This window comes from Heterocephalus glaber, unplaced genomic scaffold (genome assembly GCF_053883595.1).
Source record: "Heterocephalus glaber isolate CG9 unplaced genomic scaffold, H.glaber_assembly_v1.0 deba00001472, whole genome shotgun sequence".
NCBI classification, from domain to species: Eukaryota; Metazoa; Chordata; class Mammalia; order Rodentia; family Bathyergidae; genus Heterocephalus; species Heterocephalus glaber.
In genome coordinates this window covers 88199586-88221266 of record NW_028258315.1, presented here as the reverse complement: position 1 = coordinate 88221266, position 21681 = coordinate 88199586, and the positions used below count along the sequence as shown (strand labels likewise).

General features: G+C 40.7%; 1 protein-coding gene across 29 annotated transcripts in view; it reads right to left on the bottom strand.

The window, feature by feature from the left end:
• Positions 1–18905, bottom strand: part of Erc2 (ELKS/RAB6-interacting/CAST family member 2) — a 1049338-nt gene extending 1030433 nt beyond the window's left edge. For 17 of the 29 annotated variants that reach the window (XM_021244028.2, XM_021244029.2, XM_021244031.2 and 14 more), the window contains exon 1: positions 18750–18905. The gene's annotated coding sequence lies outside the window, so the exon portion shown is untranslated. Of the gene's footprint in view, positions 1–17584; positions 18020–18749 lie in introns of those variants that run through there. The other 12 variants (XM_087182358.1, XM_087182357.1, XM_087182361.1 and 9 more) reach the window with 2 other exon arrangements.
• Positions 18906–21681: the final 2776 nt, after the last annotated feature.

Sequence of the window (21681 nt, the reverse complement as noted above, 5' to 3'; positions counted from 1 at the left end):
CTAAGGGTGGCTGGTTTTGTGCACAGGAGGACAGTCCTGACAAACCCTGGAGGACAACTCAGGTTCACATGGACAGGAAAGGCCCAGGCTGTGGATACCTCTATGTCAGGCCCAGGTTACAGGTAGGCACCTGCACTTGGCTCCATAGGTTCCCCTAGTGGGGAAGATGCAGACACAAAAGGACCAGAATGGGCCCTCAAAGCCATGAGGCTCTTCTTCCCCAACCTAAGGACATAGGAGCTACACAAAACAACCTTTGAATATTTTAAAGAATGAAGGTGGTGCTTTAGTATCAAATCTTTTCATCATATCACTGAAATCACATCATGGACATTATATGACAATTTCATAATCATAGCGAGAGGAGAGATATAGAGATTTTAAGAAAAGGAAGGACTTCAAAATCAGATATCAAGAAAATTATTTCACTTCCCTGACCTCATTTATCTCACCTGTAAAATAGGGATAATAACAGCTATTTTCATAGGGATTCAGGAAATATTAAATGAGATGATACAAGAAAAGTACTAAGCACAAACCCCAGCTCTAATGTTCAATAAAAGCTAACCTTGATAAGCAGGCTTAGTGTTAAACTTCTGAGTTATCTTAGAATTCTCTCAGTTCACTAAGTTCAGCCTTATCAGACATGATAATTGAACGTGTTATTCAAAAATGGATAAGAAGCACACACCAGCATTCCAGCATTCTGGGAGGCTGAGGTAGAAAGATCACAAATTTGAGGCCAGTCTGGACAATTTAGTGACTTAGCAAGACCCTGTCTCAATCAATCAATCAATCAAAGGGTTGGGGATATACTTCAGTATGAAGGCTCTGGTTTAGATATACAGAACCTCAAAGACAAAAAAGTAAGACACTAGCCACTTTTCAAAACTAGACACATCCACAGGCTATAATTTTATCATAATAGTTTGGATCTAAAATGTCCCAAAAGTTTCATGTGTTCAGAGGCAGGGCCTGGTCAGAAGGGATGAATCATTAGGGGTGTGACCCGGAAGATATATTCTTATAACCAACTTCTCCCTTCTCTCTCTAATTTCTGGCTGCCTTGGGTCAGGCACTTTCCCTATGCTATGCTATTTCTGCTTTAGAGCCAACCAAACATGGGCTGAATCCTCTGAAAACTGTGAGCCAAAATAAGCCTCTCTTAGGGGCCTGGGACTTAGCTCAGTGGTTCTGCCGCCTGCCTTGCAAGAGCAAGGTCCCAAGTTTGATCCCTGGTACCAAAAAAATATATAATAGTAACCCTCTCTTTCAAGCTGTGAATGTTAGGTATTGTGTCTCAGCGATGGGAAAATTACTAATACAGTTATATATCTGTTGACATTGAAAATACCAATGATTAACTATTTAATCTTTAAATGCCATAAAGATATGAATGGGGAGGGGGGCACTGCTCAGCTTGACTTCCAGAAATTTTTTTTAAAATACTTTTCTGTCATGTTTCAAAAACCTCTGTGTAACTCTAACATACCTAAGCACACATCACTGTTCTCTCCTTTAGTTTCCCCAAACTCATTTCATAATTATTGTTTTCCATGTGCAGATTTAGTATGATTACATGTTCAGCTGCCTTGGCTCGTATTTTATGGCAATATGTTTGAGTGAAGAGGCTGACTATTCCATGCTACAAGGTAAGGCTCTGTATACCCAAGTATTAGTTAGCTCCATTTCCCTGCAGCTATTTCCACTGCTTAAATTTCAAACTCTATTAATTTATTTCAAGGTATTCAGTTTAAAATCTGAAACACCTAAAAACTTTGTAAAAGGAACACACTATTATCTAGCACACAACTAAATCTACAAATTAAAAATATAGCAAAATCCCAAATATAAACAATAAAAATAACTGGACATGCTAAATAAAATGTAAATAACAGTTATGGTTAATATAATATGCTGATTATAACAACATTATTCATTGCTCATAAAGTCTCTTAAATGGAACAAATTAAACCGGTTGCACAATAGAGATAAATAACTAAGGTTTTTAGATTTGTTTTTAAAACATCTGTGCATTTCCTTTAATCTGCAACATGAAATGTCAATTGGCAAAGCTTTAGCTATAATATTCCTACAAAAAGGAATATTCGGGAATTATTGGGTCTTAAACTAAAAAAACCTTCAATCTGTCAACAGATTGAAAGGACAGAAAGGTAGAAGAATTACAACTCTATCCCCTTCCCCCTAAAATCCAATCATACAACTTTTCTATATTCACAATAACATATGAGGATTACGTCCAAATAGCTTTTTACTAGAAAATATAGACATAATCACATACACAATGAAAAATTTTAGCATCACTGTAAGCTATTTTTTAAAAAGACCATAACAAACAGCAGGAGGTAGAGAATGGCCTAAATGTGCAGATTTCAAAGGTAAGAATTCATCTATGTGTTCTGAGAAGAAGAGAAAGGACCAATGTGATGGCCTGTATCTGAAGCCTCTCAAGAATATGACTGATAATCATGGAGGAGTCACATCTGAGTCGGTAACAAGGATCAAGTGTACAGAGCTGACTGCTTCTCAGAAACCTCTTCAAAAACTGAAATTACAGTGAATGACAGTGAAGTTATCAAATAACTGAGACAATCTATCACCTATGAAGGTATAACAGTAAGCTTAACAGAAAAATAAATAAAAATGGAAATTAAGGGATATGGTTCAAATCTATTTAACAAATATTCTAGAAAACAAATCTGTAATGTGGTTTCTAATATGCCAGAGACCCAAATCCCTTCATTTAAAAAGAGGTCAGAGCCCATTATTTGGTTTACATTAACAATTCTAATTGTTCAACGCTGCCACCTACTCTGAACATTGGAAAACAGAGGAGGGCTTCTTTGAAAATGGTAACTGTGCTCTCAGATGGACAGAGTTCTATGATGAAAGAAGATATAGAATGCAATAGCAGAGAGAGAATATCCAATTTTTTAAAAAAGGCAAGAATTGAGAATGGGAGAAAGGGCAGACTCATAGTCATATTTATCAAAGAATTTATAAATCTCATAAGAACTTAAGGATTATTTTTATTTCAGTTATGTGAAAACAAACAATGTAAGAACATTATTGATCATCAAAGCAGACATGCCCGATGAGTTTGAGCACCAAGCCGTACCCTAAGGAACCATTGTGGGTCAGTGAGAAAGGAAAGATGATGGACTTGGGAGTCTAAACAATGTGCTCCCACTGAATGAAAGGCAAGGGATGCCAAGCTCTCAGCATGAATCAAAGTTTCCCAGAGGTTGACTACTGTGGAGATGGTGGAGAATTGAGTCATCAGTCTTTGCACAGCAGGGTAGACCAGCTGACTGCCAAAGAACACAAAGGATAATCAGCATCATATTCCAGTTACAAGCAGCAATTTAGTTAATCCAGTTAAGTTAATATTATTAATTTAATTTAGTAATATGAAGTGTCCTCAATTTCTAAATTGATTTAGCCTTTAAGAAAGAAAGCATAAGAGCGTCTTTAAAAACACCTCATCAACTTTATGTTTATACAATTAAAGTATCATTACAATAAAATAATTTAAGTCAACCCTGGATTTCTATGAGAAATTTTCTTTAAAAAGGATCTCATCCAAGTTCAAGAAACCTTAGTTAAGTAATTATTCACACACTGGATGTGAATCCTGAATTTTCCACTTAATATCTGTTCAACTTTGAACAAGTTAATGAACTTTCTAAGCCTCAGTGCCTTAGTAAGTAACAATGGCCTCAGGTGTAGCAATGGCCACTTTAAAAGATGAAGAAAGTAATGATTAAATCAGAGAATATGGAAGTGCTGAGCACCATGCCTGAGGCTTAGTAAGTACTCAGTACAACTGTCATCATCATCAACATTGACCACAGGCACACTGAGTTGCTTTCTTAAATTAAATCTTTTGATACAGTGCTTCGTCCTTATGAGTACAATAGGAATAACAATATTGAACATCTTGCAAAGAGTCTAAAATGATTAGCTGGTTTTAAAAGCTGCAAAAAATTGTAAATGAAAGTAAAATTTTAGCTAATGCAGTAAATGGCATTATTTGTTCAAAATATTAACCATCCTTCTCTAGCTGATCCATTCTTACAGTCTCCCACCTATAGGAAGAGAATCCTTCTTGCCCCACTGATATCTGGTTTGGGCATAGGACTTGTTTAAGCCAATGAAATGTGAGCAGACAGGACACACGCCACAACCACACAGAAGTTATAAGAGCCATCTTAGGAGTAAACCACTGTTTTTCATTCTATACCATAAGGATGGCTTGTCCAAGAAGAGCTCCTCTAGCCTGGATCCCAGAACAAACACAACATGGAACACACCCACAGTTAACCAGAGAGAGAGAAAAATGACCCACTGATATTTGGAGGTCATTTGTTATCTCAGCACAACCTAGTGACATCTGACTAATACATTCTGCCACCACAAACATGGTGCTAAAATAAAATATTTAACATTTAGTTTAAAATATAGGATAGCATTTTCTTGCTAATTTCTCTCACTTTTTTCCTTCCTTTTATTGCATTACCGATCTAAGTAATGTCATCCTTTCAGGGACTCAACATTTCATCTTAGGTCTTTAGACAAATGTAAGTTGTTTGTAAATGATGTCTTTTGAGAGACAGATGCATATAAGCAACCACTTTAAGTGCCTCCATATGTATTCTCTTTAACGTTCCTGGTCTCTGCTTTCTTTTCTGACAAATAGAACATCACTGAAAAGGATCAAGGGAGGATAAAGCCTGCTTTGAGACAACACAGCTATACAAACAGTGAAACAGTGAATGCCAGCTAGCATCAAGAAGTATGGGTTGGGACTCATGGCTCTAATTCTCAGCACATGAATGAGTACATGTCCTGAGTACATTGAGTACGTTGCTCCATGAAGAGTCCAGTTGTGCCTGACCCAAAAATGCTTTGCCATAGAAATCCAAAAAAAGGGGACCCATACATCTGCCACCTATGACTGCATCTTACGAGAACTTTGTGAGTTTCTAGTTGCACCAAGAAATGCCACTATCTTCACTGGAGCCTTTTCCAAGACAGATGATTAATCCTTTACAACTTCTTGAAGGCAAGAAACATACCTCATTCATTTTCAGATCTGAGAACTATTACATTTCCAATTAAAGGCAGCTCAGTGTTGGACAGTTAAAACCAGGGATTTGGAGACCAGACTATTCTGATTCAAATTCCAGTTTCTCTATTTACTTGGGTTGGGACCTTGTGACCAAATGTGCTAACGTGCCCTACCAATATCCCTCTGACTCAAACATTTTAGAGTGCTACAGACTTTCTACTGCCAATAGCAATATCTCTGCCTGAAGGCTTCTTCTGAACTCTGGGAAGCTAACTGTAGGGGGCTAAACAGACATGCCATTGGCATGGAATGAAATAAAAATGTGGCATATACATATAATGAAATAATAGTCACACTTTAAAAAGAATGAAATTCTGACCTATATTGTAATATGCATGAATTTTGGAAACACTATGCTAAGTGAAATAAGCCAGACACAAAAAAACAAGTACTGTATGATACCACTTACCCTGTTTTCCTGAAAATAAGATGTAACCAGAAAATAATCAGCTTTGAAAACTAGAGATTAAAAATGCCACTCTACAGAGCAGCCACCAAGCAAGAGAATAGTGATGGCAGGTAAGGCAAGGATAGGCTGACTGGGGCTGGCATTGTTGATCTCTAGTTCTCACGGCTGATTATTTTCCAGTTAGGTCTTATTTTCAAGGAAACATATACATGAGGTACCCAGATTAGTCAAATTCATAAAGACACAAAGCAGAATAGAACTTTCCAGGGGCTAGGGGAAAGGAAATTTATTAATTATGGGTACAGAGTCTCAGTTTGAGACAATGAGAAAGTTCTGGAGGTGGATAGTGGTGATGATTGTACAACATTATAAATATATATATCACAGAACTATGTACTTTAAAATGGTTAAAATGGGGGCTGGGGATGTAGCTCAGCGGCACAGCACTTGCCTAGCATGCATGAAGCCCAGCATTTGTTCTCCAATACTGTTGGGGAAAAAAATGTTAAAATGGTAATTTTGTTATGTATACTTTGCCACAATAAAAAACAAACTTTAAAAATAAAAAACTGACATGAGCTACACCCCTACTTCCTTATCACTCAATGTGAGCCCATACAATTATTTAAATTTCAAACTCTCCACCATTCCTTTTGGGGTTAAACACCAGTTGCCTGTGCAGTGAATTATTTAATAATGCCCAACTATTGGTTATCTTCTCATCTTTGTCTTATATCCCCATTCACCTATTAATGTCCTATGTATATCCCAAATAAATTACTTGCACTAGAATACTGTCTTGGGGTCTGCCTCTGTGGGAAACTCAACTAAGAAACCCAGGTAAGAGAGGTTAACGTCTCTGAACATATATTTCCTCACCAAGAAAAGTAATGCTTAGATCAAAGAGTTGGTGTGAAGACTAAATGAGATAATTCTTGAAGTTAGCACAGTGTCTGACTCATAATAAGTAGTTAATAAGAGCTTCTTGAATGTCTGGTCCAATAATTACCTGCCTTTTTGACAGACAATATACTATGTCTTTCAGTTTTAAGAAAAGATTAGAAATTCAAGAGACAATTCATTCTCATCATCTAGCTGATTAACATTTCCCATGATTTGACATTCACCATATAACCACAAGAGGTATTAAAAGGAACTGGGATTTTTGCATCCAACTTAATTCCTTGCCTAGAAATTGACTGAGCCCACAAATAAAGTTAGATAAACTCCCCAGATATCACCCAGACCCTTAGGGTAAATAGAACACCACTATACCCTTTTAGCCCAGGGAATTAAAGGGTTTTAGGGTTAACTGCTCCAAACCATAATTCTTATTCCTTCCTCTCTTTCCCTCTGAATGTACCACCTTAGCATCACTAAAGCTTAAGGCAAAGACTAGGATGTATTTCATTTTTTTCTAGTTCCTCAGCATACAATTCTACCATATGGAACCATGGGATCACGAAATTCCATTGAGGTATACCCTTTGCCAAGTGTTACATGATTTGCTTTGATTTCTCTTCACTTCCTTGCCAGAATACACAGAGAATCCACAATGATCACCAATGCTGACTGGCAAACCAAAGGAATCAGTTACCAACTCTGGTGGACTCCTTTTAAATAAGACTGATGAGAGCTGGAGGTTTAACAATTGTTGAGTTCAGACACAGAATGTGCAAGACCCTGGTTTCTCTCCCCAGCACCAAAAATAAATACATAAAGCCAATGATAAATCCATTGTCTGTCCCCTGCTTCTGCAGAAAATGTCTTTCTGAATATGTATTTTTTAAAAACTAGACAGAAAGGTGGCTAGACTTACATGTTTAAAAAGAAAGCTCTGTTCCCAAAAACTAATAACAGAATTCTGAATTATATCTCATTCTTTAACATAACCCCTAAAGCTTTATTTTGAACATTTAATACATACATAGGCCTTTAACTTTCTTCTTATTCCATACAAATATATATATTAGGTCCAAAGCTTTTGACTAAACACCATCCATATTGGGCATGTCTAATGGTTTCCATCTTTACCTCAGTTACATTGTGAGCTTCATACTTCTCCCTATATTACTGCCTATATTTTTCCAGTTCCTACTTATACAATAATGACAAAAGGCCAGGGATTTAGCTCAGTGGTTTCGCCGCCTGCTGCTCAAGCGCAAGGACCTGAGTTCTATCCCCAGTACCAAAAAAAAGACAAAATTCAAGAAATATTCAAATGATTACACAAACTGCTTATAAATATGGTGATGCTGCTGAAATAAAGTGCCTTGTCAGCAGGTAAGGTACACACAATATTTGATACAATCACTCAATACACTGGTCCATAAACTGAGGCACAAAAGTTAAGAGTACTGTATGAAAGGTTATTTGTCAGTGTTACCATGTGATGCACAAAAGTGTAAAGTCAGAGGCAGCCAATATGCATGGAGCACTGAATAGTGTTCTCACCCATAACTCCCAATCTTATACATTTCAGGGAATAATTGAACCACTTCTATTCATGAACTTTCTCACCATTCTCAAAGGTTGTACAGTATAAATTACTCCAAGTATTTCCCTCTATTAGTCGAAAAAAGTGCATTTAATTCTGTCCATTAACCACAAACACTTGCAAAGATTTTAAAATAAGATTCCCATATCCTGTGCTCTACTCAAAATTCACTGGAAATTACTTGGTCCTGAACTATATTTTTAGAGAGTGTCTCAAAACCTACAAAGATCTTTCATCAGGAGCATCCTCACCTGGAAAATGAACTTTGAACATTAGTAAAGCTGTATAAACTGTTTGGTCAGTGAAATCACAATGGGCACTGCTAGGATTCCCAAGACCATATTCAATCTACAGTTCTCCAGGTTATTCTACCACCTTCTTTTCCCAGTCAAATGCTTCATCCCAAAATCAACCTCCACATTCCCAAAAGCACCAAAAGCAAGTAATTGTTGCTATGAAAGTACAGTGAAAGAAAATAAAAGTGACTTCAGAGACTGGTTGTGTCAGCCCCCTAATTGAGACTTCTTGCTTGTTAAGCTCCACCTCCTTAATGCTCACATGGTTCTCAAGCTCTGACACTCTTGCTGGCCTCTCTCACCATTTCCCCACCCTCAACCAAACTAAACTCAGGCTTGACAGGTCTACCTACATTTTCCCCTCTAAGCCCCGAGTCTCCCCATCTCTTGGTATATCTCCATGCTTGGACACGTGCTATCCCTTCCACTGGTTTATCATAAAGTCCAAGCCCTCCCTCATCCAGCTAACTCCACTTACCCTTCGGGGACACCTTAGGTGTTACCTTCTTGGAAAGCCTTCCTTCACCCTTTATCATCAAGCCTCCTAAGTCCTCCATGATAGCCTGGAGGAGTGGAGAACCCCCATAAAAGCACCCCTTACTGCTGCCTATTCGTTTCTCTGGTACTCCACTAGATGCTACAACCCCTGAGCCTCCCCCACCACCACCAAATCATATGCTCTATGCAAAGGCCTTCTGTTGCCCAGGAGAGGACTGGCATGAAGCAAGTATACACACGTCCAATGAATATATAATATAGTAGCTCCATCCATAATTAAAGTATACAAGCCATTTTGCTTTCCAGCTTAAAATAGCTAAGGAATGATAGTTACTTAGCTGAAACTCTACATGAGGAAACTGTTGTAAAAAATATCACTATAGGTAAAAGGGCTTTAAAGACAGTTGTCCTAGATGATGCAGAATCAGATATCCCAAATAAGGAGAAAGCAATAAGGGAAACACAGAAAGGGAACTTCAGTCTCTTGACCCCAAGCCAATGTACATCTCTATATCCAAAAGAATCTGCTCTGAAGTTATTCTAACTAACTATTCATGTTGTGAACTCAAGGTGACCCATCAGTATATTTGAAACCTATATTTAAAAATAGTTCTTTCTTACCCTTAACAAAAAAGGTACAGAATTTCCTTTGCTTGCCATGCCTGCTAACTGCCCCATGCTCCTAAGCCCAATGAGCAGCACCCACAGAAACCCAGTCGCCTTTATATTCACCCCACATCAAACAGGTCCCATTTTCACGGACTCCACAGGAATGCGAAATTCTCATCTCATTCACTACCCAACGTCCTGCTTCCACCCAGGGAGAAGCTTAAAGAACAAGCTGGATGAAGAGCTAAAATGGGAAACCAAGAACAGGTAGGAGGGAAGTACGCAGCCTGGAAGAGAAGAAAACATACATATTGCCAAAAGGAAAGAAAATACATTAAAACCCTTACCGGGGCTGGGGATTTAGCTTGGTGGTTCCACCACCTGCCTCCCAAGCGCAAGGATCTGAGTTCAATCCCCGGTACAAAAAAAAAACCTTTATCAGAGAGGTGAATGTGAAAGAGTCAACAACCCCGCTGCACTTGGATCCTGTGCCTGGAACCACAGTCTTGCTCCTCAAGGTGATGAAAGCTAGCTGGAGCCAGTTGGCAGGAAGGCAACACGACTAATCTGCCTTAAACCAGACACAAGAAAGCCATCTCGGTGGGAGTTTGATGCCCACCAGTATCACTAAAAAAGTAACCAAGGATCACAGGTCCAAACCAACCTCACATCTTCCAGAGAAATTCTCAACTCTCCATCTTCAGAGAGTTCTCCACCCCTAAAGCAGCACCCAGGCCTCAGAATCATTCAGGACCACAGAGGATGAATGTCAGCCCTGACGACATCCACTTTGTTGCGGAGAAATTCACTACAGTTACAGAACTAGTAACTACAGTGTACAACAAGGTTTGATTTCTTATGAAACTCTGCTCTTTCTTGCTATAATTAGTCATATCATTTTAGCAGGAATGTCTCTCACGGTTTGCATAAGGATTTCAGAGTATTCTTAAAGAATAATCACATTACTCAATTCCCATTCAGGCTCTTGTCTTCCGGCCCGCTAAGAAGCTGCCTTAAATTAACAGTTTGTTCCTCATGCATTTACGGCAAATGCACTTTGTTGCCTGCAACTCATTCATATCCTGAAATCACAGGATGATGACTACCTTTAGGGGTAGAAAGCAGTAAGGCAGGAAGAGAGAACAGTAGCAGACCACCCACCCCCTCACACCACACACACACACACACACACATACACACACGCGCGCGCGCACACACACGAGTACAAAAGCTAACTGAGCAAAATGTAGAATTTGAGAAACAAATCATGGCAAAGGAAAGCTGCTGGTATAAGACCTAAGAACATTACCACTTGCCTTTGATCTACAAGTGTATCCCAGAGATGTCTTTTCGACTCCTACTCATCCAGTGGGGCTTAATCTCACTACTGACTTCCAGGAAAAAAGTAATCACTTAGTTCCTTCCTGAAAGGGCTGGCTGCCTTCTCTTGCATTCTCTTTTTTTCTCTTTTTAATTTTATTGAGTGTCCACTCAGCGCCAGCAACTGCAGATTTCCTGGGCTCTGACCAAGATGAACTCTGTTTGGCAAAGTCAAAGAGTTCAAGAACATGAGGGAATTTCAAAGCAACAAATCTCAAAGATGTAAAGGAGAAAGAATGCCCAAGAGGTTAGGAGCACAGCCTTGGAAATCAGCCCTCCAAGTACTGAGGAAATTCAACTGGGGCAGAAATTAAACTGGCACATAAGAGAAGGGTGACCAATTATATGTCAATTAGTCACTGAGGTAGCAGCTTCCCCAACTGAGGCTGAGTAAGAAGAGCAGCACACAGATGACTTGGCTGTGAAAGTGGGACAACGTAGGTCATCCTGGTGCTTTATGCAATGACACTGTGGGGCTCAGAGGTTGTGACCATTGTGGTTATAGAGCCATATACTGCACCTACATTGTCTGGTGATAATTTAGCAGCCTTGAGAGTCAGGCAGATGTGGGTTCAAATCCAGATCTTTGAGCAAGTTCTTTTATTCCTTCATTCTCTTAACAAAATATTTAATGAACATCTACTATGTGTTAGACACTCTTGTAGGCACTGGGGATACAGTGTATAGCAAAAGGCAAAAGCTCCCGCTTTCATCAAGCTTATCAAAGTCTTTAAGTCTCAGTTTCCTTGTCTAAGAAATAGGGACAATATGACTACCTGTACAGGTAGCATAAGAAGAGTAATACAAACCACCCACAACAGTGCTCAACACACAGTAAGGGGCTCAAAACAAGGTGCCCTTTATAAAACAGAGCAAACTTATCCATGACTCCCAAATGGAGTATAAACTCCAAGTGAGGAACTTCTACAGCTCACCTATGTGCCCCCAGCACCTATCACAAAATAAATCCTCGATAAATATTTCAAAAATCAATAACTACATACTTTATTAATAGTAGCCATTGGTATGATAACTCATAACCATACTCAAAACCAGTATTCTTCTACAAGCCAGAGATTCTTTTACCTAAAAAAGCAACAGGATATTAAAGGCTTTTCTTTTTTTTCTTTTTTTTTTTTTCTCATTTTTGGTACCTGGGATCAAACTCAGGTAAAGGCTTTTCTTTTAAAAGAAAAGTACACTACAAAATATATCTTCAGCCTCTTTTTAAACATGAAAATGAATGTTACTGACAGTAAGTATTCCAATTCAAGGACTCAGCTAGCACAGAAATCTGCATGGGCAGCTGATTTAAGCGCCTGCCACTGCTTTCCTAAGTACAAAGTAAGAACCAGGCATCAGAGAAATCCAGAAGACAACCAAAAAAGTAAGTTAAAAAAGTTGACTAGGGCCAGGGATTTAGCTCAGTGGTTCCAGCACTGCCTGCCCTGCAAGTACAAGGACCAGAGTTCGATCCCCGGTACCAAAAAAAAAAAAAAAAAAAAAAAAAAAAAGTTGAATACATAAGCTAAAAGATGACGTATCAGTGAGGACAAACTAAAAAAATAAGTGCTGCAGAAACAAATAATCATAAAATCCTCATCACTTAAAACAACAAAAGTTTATTTCTCAGTCATATTAAATACCCAACTCCAGTTGACTGGAAACTTTGCTCATTTAGCGACTCAGGGACTCAGGCAGATGGAGGCTCTGTGCTTCTATGATCATCGCAGCAGTAGGAGAGCACTGGATGGTCTTATCATGGAAATGAAATGTTCTACTATTGAAGTGATGCAAGTCACTTCCAACATATGCCTGGAAGGAGAGAGATGGTGGCTCTGGGAATAGTAACAGACTCTGCCACAGATACGAAGACACATCAAGCTGTGGAATAACAAAAGTGTTTATTAAAGAAGATGCTCAAATAAAACATCTGTATGGATATAAGATTCACATAATTCTGTCGCTAGGAGGGTGTGTATGGGACATTTTAAAGCAGTGGCTTCAACATAATGACATCTCAGATAACAGAAACCTGAACTCTGAATTTTCAGAGCAACTCTGCTTTTTTTCTATAAATATACTGATGGACCAAAGAAACTTTTATTTAACAAACAAAAATGTTTCTTCACCTGAAAAACATCTGAGAAGCACTAAGGCAAATTAAATACTTTCTTCCATAGATTTTTTAAGTGAGGGGAAGGGGAGAAAGTTAAAGCCCCCACCCACTCACCCCAAGAAAGCTTTAGAATGTTTAGCAATTGACACACAGAAATAAGTCCATTGACAGAATCTGTTGCTTCTTTGTGGCATCCTCTGACTTTATCATTCACCTCTGCCAACTTCAGCTGGCTCAATGGAGCCAGACTCAGACCAGAATAATGTCAGACAAGGTCATCAGGGTCTCAATAAATGGTACTGACAATGAACAGAAATTCCCACCCAATCATGGTAAATAATGATTCACATCCCATCAGCAATTCTCTACATTACTCATTCCCTATTTCCTGGCAAATGTGAAGCCATCAGAAGTTAATACTAACCTTCTGGGAACTTTCATTTTGTTCTCAGAAGATTACAGGTTAACAACCAACCATGATTTCCATTCACCCAATTCCATTCTCCTCTCTTATTCCCAGGTCTACTTTGTGCCCAGCTTTCCCTCTGCCTTCACTCATACTAACATACTGCATGTCATGTACCTAAGCCTCAAGGGTCTCCCAACTTGCAGTCTCTGACTTATACTCTCTAGCCCATGAAATCAAGCTCAACATTTTAGCCTGTTACCCAGTTGCCTCTTTAATCTTATTTCAACCTACTTTCCAAACATTATCTCTACTATGGTACTTATTCCACCCAGCCTAAGGCTGGATGATAAACCTCAAAGTCAAAATGACATTGTTCGGACTCTTATCTCCTCCACTTACTAGCTCTGTGATCTTAGACAAGTTCCTTAATCTCTCTGAGTTTTAATGGTCTCACCTGTAAAATAAATATGGTATCATCTACTCTGAGGGGCTCTTGAGAAAGTATGATTCAATGAGGATTGTATTTGGCTGTAAGGAACAGATAGTGGTGTGCAAGTATGATCTACAAGATGTTTTTGTTGTTTTGTTTTGTTTTGTCTTGCTATAAGAAGTACAGGGTAAACCTATAATCCCAAGACTCTGGGAGACTGAGACAGGAAGATGGCAAATTCAAGCCAAATCTGGGCAATTTAGCAAGACCTATGTAATAATCATAAATTTTAAAATAGGTTGGGGATGTAGCTCAGTGCAAAGACCCTTGCTTGGTTAATTCTCCAGTGTTAGAAGCAGGGGAACAACAAGGATGGCTGTGTGGGCTGGTACTATGAATGAAAAAATTTATTACTACCAAGATTCTTCTTTTCTTTATCTTCATTGGTTTTGTCTTCATTGTTGTAGTTGGCTGCTGCCAATCCAGGCGTTATGCCTATGTACCCAGGAGCAAGAAGCAGGAAGGGCCCAAAAGCTATTGGTGTGTACCAGCCAAATGTGTTCTCCTTATTCAGGCTTCAGGAAAGCCCCCACGCAACAACTTCTATTTACATCATTATCAGACCCTTGTCTCACGGCCATTCTAAGTTGCAAGGGAGTTTGGGAAGATGAAAGAAAACAAGTCCATTTAGTAAGAAAGAAGACAATGAATGTTGGGTAAGCAATCAACAGTGTCTACCCCAATATTAAACTAGGTATTTGATAGAACGTGCTAAGCATAGTGCCTAGCACATAGTTAACTGCTCCATAAAATTTAAACTATAAATAATACTGCTATTCTCATAATTATTATTGTTGTTATTGTTGTTGGTATTTACCTTTCTTACTCTCTGGTCAAGTGGAGAAACTCATTAAATCCACATGTGCTCTACACATTTCTATTACATCCACTGCGCTATCTATAAATCCAATAGTCTCCCTGCATCAAGATCCAAAAATGCCATTTCATCCAAGAAGTCTTTGTTTATACCTATTCCTAAAATAAGCTCCATGACTACAAGACCCGTATCAGACTAAAACTCTTTTCATCACTGCATTATCTTTTGGAACATCACAGGTTCTAAAACACACTGCCTTAATAATAGTATATGAGTATATACATACTGCTTCTAGTCCTTTTAGAATCAAAAGTGGTACATTCCTGAAATTCAAAAGTTAAACACTATATTTACATTATAAATATAAATGTTATAAATATAAATGCAAGGGGCATAAGAAGATGAAGATTGCATTCTCCAGGAATCAGAAGAAAAAATTATAAAATTCTCCAATAATATCACACTACCCACTGGAGAATTTAGATTGTAGTTCACCAAATATTCCCTCCCCAACTACAGGTAGAGACTACTTTTACTCAGAGATGTTGGGCTTCCCCCTGTGACTTTGTCCCAAAAGAAGATTGTCAGGAAAAGTGACATTTGCTTGTTTGGTTTGCCTTAGCTCTTGACTCCACAGCTGTGCCATGAGAAGAAAATCTGCCAGGTAGCCTCTACTCCTTCAGTCTGGACTTCAGAGCACATGTAGAACAGACTAGAACCTGACTTACATCCTACAGGAGAGCCACCTCAAGAACCCCCACCTAGCAAGCACAAGGACCCAAGTTCGATCCCCAGTACCAAAAAAAAAAAAAAAAAGAAGCCCCATCTAGATCAACCTGAAAACTCAGGAGGTGGAAAATAAGTACCTGTTGCTATAAATTTATGAGAACCGGGTTATCATGAATATCAGTGTTTTTCTGGTTTCTATTTGTTCTACTGTCTTCTATAATTGCAACAAAATACCAAAGAATAGTATAAACAGTGCTGAAACTTAATTACTGATTGACAAATAGGTCTCCCTTTCAACAGCCAAAATGTTAACCAGCTAGCTGATTTTTAAAAGGCTGAAGGGTACCCAAGAAAAGGAGGCAAAAATGAAGACTGTACAAAAGTCAATGTAATCAAAGTCAAACACATCTGTTGAGATGAATTTGTTGATTCCGACACTACTTACTCATTTTTCAGAATATTTGCTTTGATAAACCTCCACTATTGAGTTTCACCAATGGGATAGGACAGACTTATGTCTGTAGCTTTTCCAATATAATAAAAAGAAAGCCATACTATTTTAATAGAATAATTTTAAATGTAAGTATATTTAATCACTAATGAAAAAGGACCTCTTTGTAAATGAAAGAAAAAATGAAACTCTAATCCTTTAATGGGAGAGTGAGGAAGAGCCAACTGACTGATGTTAAGAGCTTCTATTCAAGCAAGACCTGTTCAAAATTATAAATGGAAATTTCAGGTATGAAGAAAAATAGAAGAGCATGGATTTTCTTTTGTTTTGCCTTCTTTTAAGTCTTCATCAAGTTTGGACCTAAATTTGCATGGGACCAAAACTGCTGTACTATAAATATGTAATACACAAAATTGCTAAGTTTGCTTGTTGGCAGAAATAACAGCCTTCAAATGGAAATGCAAACAGGCAGATACAAAAACTATCAACACTGCAGTGGCCTCTCCACAGGGTAGCTCTATGTGTGCAGGAAGGACCACACTTCAGACTGGACAATCAGAGTGTAGACTATACAATCAAAATTTGAATTCAAGGCCATTACAAGGTCATGGGTTCTGGGTCAGACAAACTGGGACTCAAGTTTTTGCTTTCACACTGAACTGTGGCAGGGTACTTAATTTTTAGTTTCCATATCTAAAACTTGGAGTAATACTAGCACCTACCTCACAGGCTCTACAAAGTTTAGAAAACACAGTCCATGTACTCAGTACAGTGTCAGTGAATGCAACAGTAATAATGATAATAGTAACTGTAATAATACTGCCTTTACAGACCTGGCTTCTAGATGACAACCATCCTACTCACTGCATTCTGATTCACAGTCTGTTCATGACATGCTGAATTCACAGTGTTATGTTCACATCCAGGTACAGTTTTCATACGGTGATACCTCTTCAGATCAACTAGTAGTTTTTCTAATGAATTCAAGGAGAAACGTGTTGGAAAACCAGCCTTTCACTAGCAGAGAATGGAGAAGGAACTGGTCCTACGCCCACAATTCATCAAGCATGAAATTCTTAGTAGTGAAAGCCATGATTCCATCCCTATCAAAACCCCCTACCCCCAAAATTGTGAAACCCTTTTAGTAGAGCAGAAAAAGCAAACCGACAAGATGGCTCACATTAGAAAAAGGCAAACTCTTCTACCCTCCAGAAAGAATATAGCTTGACCTCATCACCACCTCTAAACTGACATCCTGCAAAAGAGAACAAGGCAGCCCTCACTTCTGTAAGTTGTGTTACAGTATTATAACTAAAGAAATACTTCCTATGCATGGTAATCCTAATAAAGCACATTTGCCTGCTTCAAAAATATCTTATAAAATATCTTATAAATAAAAATATAAATATAAAATATCTTATAAATCCGTCCTAAGAGCCAAGTACTGTATATTCAGAAACAATGTGACTTTACAAGGACAAGAGTGAGCATAGGAGACAAAATGCCACACCCTTTTTCCACATAGCTCAACAGTAAATGATGTCTCATAAAGAACACTGAAATCTGGAGGAAAAGATAAGCAATTCCAACCCCCAACACCACCCTACTCCACCCCACCTCATTCTTTACACTGATTCATTTTCATTTTTAAACCAATGCCCTCAGCATCTTCAACTACTACAACTAATAAACGAGAGGATGGGGGGAGAAAACATAGGTCAAACATACTTGCTTCTAAGCCCATTTTCTTAGAGTTTTCTCCCTCGTCTGCCTCTCACAGCTGGAGCCCTATACCTGGTGGAAACCAATGGTTAAGTAAAACCACTGACTTAAAAGAACCAACCAGGAAACTAACCATGACAAGTGGGAGCAGCCCTCCTCTCTCGAGCATTGATTGGCTCTTGGGATGCTACTGGTCCCCGTTCCACCCACATAAGTGGCAGGTGAGACTGTCAATCACAGAGGGAACTGACAATTCACGCTCGGGGAGTAAAATAGTCTTTCATCCAGCAAAGGCAGGTAGCCGCCTAAAATTGACCCTCCTCTAACAGTGCGGACCTTCCCTCTCTGGCGAGGAGAACAGAGACCCCTAAGTACAAAATAAACAAGGCAGGGGCAAACAGAGTGTTTACGAGTGCATTTGATTGTCCTGCACCTAGCAGTCCTTAATCTTCACTGTCCTAAAATGATCTTTCAAAGGTTGGGACAGTAATAAATAATAATAATAATAATAATAATTAGGTACACCTTACTAAGTACCTCCTTTCTTGTATAATTAGGAGACAGAGAAAGGGAGGCAGGAATGCTGTTCAGTTTAATTTCAAATCGTATCCCTCTTCATATACCACCAACTCCAATCCCCCTCCCCAATAAATCCGGCTTCATTTTCCCTAATACGGATTTTTTTTAAACCTGCTCCCTCGGAGCCCAGCCAGCCGCCCAAGCACCTCAGCCCCCGGGCTGGAGCTCTCCTTTCCCCACTTCGTTCAGCTTAGGGGTCTGTGCGACCCCCGCCCCGAGAACACCCCACCCCTCGAGGCCAGTGGGAAAGCCAGGCAAAAGAGGGGACCAGAGAAGAAAGGCGAGGCAGTGAGGGTGGGTGCCCAAGGGGCAATGCGGGAGTGGCCGGGCCCCCCGGGAGAGCGAGCGGCGGGCACCGAGGGAACCGTGCACTTGCTCCAAGCCGGTTTTACACATCCAGCAGATCCGCCCGTAGGCCGCCCCATCCTTCCCCGCCCCAGAAAGCCCTGATGGAGGCGGAAGGTTCACCCCTCGGCTCCCCCAGATAACGCAATGCAGCTCCCCACGAGAGCGGGGGACCCGCACGAGGGCGGCACGGCGCCCCGTGGGAGGCGGCCGAGCGGCCCGGCCCGGCCCCGCGTCGGCGTCTCACCTTTCCGATGCTCGCCCGGGGCCGTCCCACATGGATTTTTACAACCTCACGTCGCCTCAGCCCCGGGCTGCCCAGAAGAGCGGAGCCGGCGCGGAGCGGTCCGGAGCGGGAGGAGGAGGCGGAGCGAGGCGGGAGCGGGAGGGAGGAAGGAGGTGGACTGCGCTCCGAGGGCCGGGCCGGGCGGGGCCGGCGGCCGAGGGGGCGGCTCCCGCCGCAGTCCCGAGACGCGCGCTCGCGCGGCCGTCCGCCTGCGCCCCGCGGCCCCCGCCCGGCCCCGCGCGCCCGCCCGCTCGCCCGCCCGCCCGCTCGCTCGCGGAGGCCCTGACTCCCATTCCCAGCATTCCCGAGGAGCTGCTGGGGGGCCGGGCGCCTCCGCGGGGGGCGGTGGAGGGCCGGGCCTGGCCGGGCCGTGCCGGGCGGGGGCCGCGGCTCTCGGCCGCGCCTCCCCGCAGGCCGCAGTCGCGGAGCGCCTGACCCGCATCCCCGGCTTAGGCGCCCATCCCGGTCCCCCCTCCGGAAACTGCCAAGCACTTCTGGGACTTGCAGGTGGCTTCAGCGACAGGGCGACAGGGATAGCCCTTCATCCTTGAAGTTAAGCCTCACAACGGGGTGGGGATTCGCATCCTCCGGCAGCTTCCCGTCCGTGTAATGGTCATTTGGGGGTTGAAAGGATTCCATGAGATTTTTACTTCCTTGTTCTCCCAAGGGAAGGAGAGAATCGTAGATGAAGAGAACGCTCACACACACACACACACACACACACCATATTCATTGAGTGTCTCCTCTGTGTCCTGAAATGTACGTGCATTGTCCCGTTTAAAGTAAAAAGATGGTGTCGGAATACATACGCGCGTGCACGCGCTCACACACCCTTCAAGGTAGTGTGCAGGTGGGGGTGGATAAGTTTTTCATTGGAGAAAAGCTTCCACTTTCAACAAGTCTGGAGCCCACCTGCTGCCATTTTATATTAGGGAAGGGACTGGGACATGTCATAGGCATCGCCAAACTTGGTTTCTCATTGAGTCCTCAATTTGCAGGGCAGAGCAGTGATTGCCTTTCTGTGCTGATAACTCTGTTTCCAGCAACAATAGCCAGATCTAAATGTCTTTTGCTGGAAAGCTCAGCAAATTCACCCATGGAATGTTTGGGTGAGCAGAGGTATGGAAGTAGTACAATGTCTAGGGGATGATTCCTATCTTCCCCTGGTGGAAATTCAACTACTAAATGATTCCTGCTCAGAGAATTGGACTCTGAAAGATAAGGATGTCTTCCTGTTCCAGTCCGGATGGTTGTTCCTTACACCTCTCTTTTATACTCATGGTATTTAAGGATTGTCATAGCTTCGTGGCCTCTGACTCCTCTTCATCTTCATCCTCTTCTTTCTGTCATCAGCAAATTGGCACTCATTCTCCTGACCTTGATGCTTCAGGGGCAAAACCTAACTGTACCTGTTGTGCCTGGTTTCCATGTATATCTTTGACAGGCTGGGGTCAAAAGGCTTGTTACCTGTGAGAGCATTAAGAGTCTTCTGAGAACTCTTAAAACCTCATGTGTTTTTAAATGGGACCAACGTTTTTGTGAGTACTTCCTATTCCCAGGCACTTACATTTTTTCAACTGTCTCACAAAACCTCTATGAGATGCTTCCTTTCAGAAAAGTCAGGCAACATACCCAAGGTGTTATGAGTTTATTTAAATACAGTGCCCAAGGTTCACTACTGTTGGCCACTGGATCTTTTTTACTTTGATCCAAAGAAGAATCTTTGGACTTCAGAAAGACAATATATATGACTATGTACATTTTTCCCACAGAAAAAAAGATTCAAGATTGTCAGTGGATTTCTTTCAAATAGGGTCTTTGACCCAGAAAAAGTTAAGAACAATCACTTTAAATAGAAAGTGACTTTATATAGTAGAAAACGGGCTGAAAGTTTTAGAAATCTAAATTCATTTTTATCCTTTCTGGGATTTAGTTTCCCCTCTGAAAAATTAAAAAGCTGAATGAAAAGATTTTAAAATCTCTTCCAGCTAACATTCTCTAACTTTATGTTAAAATTTACACACACACACACACATATATATATATATATATGTACACTAACACACACACACACACACACATCTCTCAAAATGCCAACAACTAACCATTCTGAGATCTCATCCCCCATACCCAGGACAGAAAATTATAAAACATGTTTTATAAAATATGTTCTCTTGCCTCAGGGTTTTGTTATTGTTTTTTATTTACTTTGTTAGTTTTCTTTTTCACATCCTTCTTCATGCTAAACATCCCTTCTCCAATAAGTCAGAAAAAAAACACACATCCATGCAGATTTTTTTTCACACAAACTTATTCATTCAATGAATACTTATTGGGCAGGTACTCTTTGCTAGGTCCTGTGGGTTAAGAGCCTCTCCCTTGAGGAGACACACAAGAAACAGGCAATTACAGCACTGCCTAGAAAGGGACAAAATTTTGGGAATTGTGGGAGCATGCAGGAAGGACAGTCAATCATCCTCCTGGGGTTCAGAAAAGGCTTCCTAAGAAAATGTCGTAAGTGCCTGCCACTCCAACTTTGCCACCCTACTCTGTGCTCAGCCTGGAGTGGCTGCCTGCATGTGCTGTGAACCCAGCAGGGTAGGTAGGATCTTTGGTAAACCCTTGCCCCTAGGTGGGCTGTAATAGACCCTCTACCCAGTACGTTTTTCAAAACTAAGTCTGGAAGGAGTTCAGTAGCTGGCACTGAATGGTGAACTTGTAAACCTTAGCAGCCCAGAGCAGAAATATGGCTCTCAAAACCAAGATGGCAAGGTCACCTGGAAGTAAGATCTAAAACCCTTGCCAGGAAGCTGTTTCAGTAGACAGCAATGATTCCAAATGACCCAAAACATTTGGTTGTCTAACAGCTTACTTGACAGCCCCAATATGGTCT